Here is a 3,660-nt window from a genome sequence, read left to right on the forward strand (position 1 = left end):
AAATGCATATCTGGAACCCTTGAGCATATGAGCTCAAGTTAATAGATTGTTGATTAGTTAGATTGATTACATAGATTTTGCAACTCTGATCTAATATATCTAAATAAATTTGATGCTCTGATTCATCTTGATAGCATAATTTTGATTCTTTGAAAAATATGTCTATTGAATTCTTTATGCTTCAAAAGATCATTTTTGCTTTGATTGTAATAAATTCATGATTGAATAAATGCATGTTTGCACATTCAAGAATCTCATTCACTTTATTCTATTCATCATTTGTTTTACACAATCTCTTGATTCTTATCGATGAAACTTTGATGACACAATTTTTCTAGTAAGGACACAAACAAAATTCTAGGCCTTTTAAAATTTTCTAACAAAATTTTGAAACTCAATTTTTCAAAAGAAACTTTCCTTTCCTTTTAATTTCATAAAAAATTGAATACTTAGCTATTTAGATTTATTTAGAATCTTAAAACACTTAGAATCGTTATATCTATTTAATTTTCTTTATCATCTCGATAAGACGACCTTTGGTCTAAGAAGAACCATCTTGTTTTAGAGACAAGTCTAGGCAAAGAGGATAAAATAGGGCCTTCTAAGAATAAGGGGAGAAGAAAAGAAAAAGTTACTAGCATAAAAAAAATAATAAAGCAAATTTACAAAATTAACATAACTTTCACTAACGTGTGTGTGTGTGCATGGGTATAGGTGAAAAGAGCTGCCTTCATCATGTTTCTATTAAGGCCCATGAGAAAAGAACAATAGGTTCTCGGTGGTGTGAGTGTGAAAGTTTTCCCTCTAAGTAAAAGAAATGCAAATTACATTTTGTGTGTGAGTTTAAAAAAGGCGCCCTTGTATACAATTGCCTCTCTCCAATGCAAGTTATGTATATCCTAGACCGATAACCGGGCCAGTATGGAGCGAAGAGGAATTAAGAGTTGAATATCTCCTTCTATTAGTTTAGGCCTTTAAGTAAACTAAAACTAGGTAGTCTTTTCTTTTATGATTTTCCAAGAAAAAGACTTTTTCTTTTCAATGTAAACTTCAATCTTTTGTTAGCAAAACTTTAAATTTTTAAATGCTTGCTTGTATTCTTACTTCCTTGATTGTTAAGAAAAGAGATGAGAATCAATACTTTGTGAAAACACTTGAATGTATGAGGATGAAAATGTGCCAATTTGTATAATCAATTTTAAATAAATGAATGAAACTTTGAATAAACAATAAACAATCCATTTTTGCTTGAATGTATGCATATTTCTATTTTTGACTTGTTCGGGATGACCAAGATCTAAGTTAAGGGTATTTTGATAGGTCTTGTAAAGAGTTATCTTATTAGTACTAATTTTCTCAATTATTCTTCAATTATATGCTTAAAATGTCTATTTTGGTAGGTAAATTCCAATCCCGATGCAAATGAAGTTATTTCGAAAGATTTGGAGCTAATTCGAACCAAACGACACCAAAGAATCGCTTAACAAGAAGATCCGGGACAAATTACCACTTTGCCCCTCAAGAGGAATAATTCAACACACTTTAGCAATGTTTGTAGCGTCGTAACACTCCTCACAACACTGAGCCTGATGCTAGCTCGACGCTCGAAGACAGAATGCACCTATTTGCTGCAAAAACAATGCAGCGTCAAGACGTTAGCCCAACGCTTCTGGGCTTTTTTATGATTTAGCGTTGCAACGCTAGCCTTGGCGTCGTGATGCTAAACCTGCAGATTTAAATTCAGTTGTTTCATTTTCAGTGAGAATGAGAGAGAAAATTTTACTTATCGGTTGATAAAGAGCTTAAAATGAAATCAGAGAGAAAAACCCAACTTTTTTGTTTATATAAGAGATTTCTTGGAACTTTTACAATTCCCTAGTGAATTGATTGATGGAATTCATCATACTTTCAAGAGTTTCTTCAAGACTTCTTATCTCTATGGCTAGGTAATTCTTTTTCTTGAGAATTCTTAATTCTAGGCTTAATTCTTAAATTCTTTTTGATATTTTCCTAAATTGTCTTCATCCTTGATTGTTCTTGGGCTGATTTTGAATAGAAATTAATGGAGGATAATTGACGCTTTGATTCCATTGAATTCTTGTATATAATTCTTGCTTGGCACTATTGCATAATGGTGAGATAGGTTACAAAATTAAGTTTTCTTGTGTTAATTAAGACTTTTTCCGAATTTAGCTTTTAAATTCTTAATTAGAACATTATTCAATCATTCTTGAAACTTACTCTAATGTGTTCCTTGAATGTCATAATCATGAAAACCCATGTCTTTAAAGCAGTCTAAGAAAATAATATGATAAATTCTATATGGAAGTGTTTTTTACTTAAATTAGGGTTAATTGACGTGATTCATGTTAATTAGCTATATGGGTCTTTAAAGGCTTTTCCTTATTGGATTGTGGGATGTTGAGTTTTCAAGCAATATCTCAAGAACAATGATAGGATTAAACCTAGTACAAGAATTCCCAAGAATTTTTTTCTATCAACTTTCTTCTAACAAAAATAGTAAGTCTGTGTTACAATTTGCCTTTATCTTCATTTTAGTTAGCTTTTAATCTCTTTACAAACAATCCCCCCCCCCCCCAATTACTGTCGTTCGAATTCAAGGGTTATTTTTGGCCAATTAATAGAGGTTCCCTTAGGATCGACCTCTTACTTATACTTTAACTATGTGTTAGTTTTAGTAGTTGTTAGAGCCTAATAAATTTCATTTGCTTCGATAAGATAGAATTAACGACACCTATTTTGCACCTATCAGAGAGTCATGCAGTGACTCAACCTATGCTATGACTTATTGGAAGTCAAAGTTGTCATATTAGATGACAAGTATTGAAAGAAGTTGATAAACGTTATTAAAATCATAATTATGAGATGAAGTATTGTACTTAATTTCAATTAGCTTTTTGTAGACTTTCATTGATGGGGTTACCTCAAAGGATATACATGGGTCTACAAAAAGAAAGCTTGAAAGTGTAGTATTTTGAGTTATAGATCTTCAAAGTAAGACTCTTGGCGTCAGGTGAAAACCTGCGCTAGAGCTATTGGGTGAAAATAGACAATGATTCAACTTTGTACTTAGTTTTATAGCAGAGTCTTAGTGCATTCGTTATTGCATATGAGATGTGTAAAAATGAATACCTTATTTTATGAAATAGAGTTCAAAGCATCTATACAATTTCAAGAAATCTTTTGATATAGTATCATAATCAATGACTTTAAGAGATGATGATATTCTTGTACAGATAAGAAAATGAAACATGGATATTTATATGTTCAATATTGATATTTGCTCATTATAAATGAAGTAAAAATCATTATACAAGTTATAACTGTTCAACCAATTTCAGATAGTTGATTTGAAGTGATTTTGTATATTAAAAGTCCATATACAGATGTTTAGAACATGTAGTTGTTTAATGTTCGATGCAATTGCTAAAGATGGAATGGTAATATACCAATCTACAATGACATTGATATGTCTAAGGAAAATGTTTCCTAAGACACCTTAAATGTTGAAAGGATATCAATTTTATATAAGACTTCATTAACATTTAATATACAATTGGTTGGTTTAAACGGAAAATTCGATGGTATGACCACTGAGTATTAAAAATTAAAACTTATGAATAATGAAACTTTAGTGTA

Source organism: Benincasa hispida, chromosome 12 (assembly GCF_009727055.1).
Source record: "Benincasa hispida cultivar B227 chromosome 12, ASM972705v1, whole genome shotgun sequence".
Lineage (NCBI taxonomy): Eukaryota > Viridiplantae > Streptophyta > Magnoliopsida > Cucurbitales > Cucurbitaceae > Benincasa > Benincasa hispida.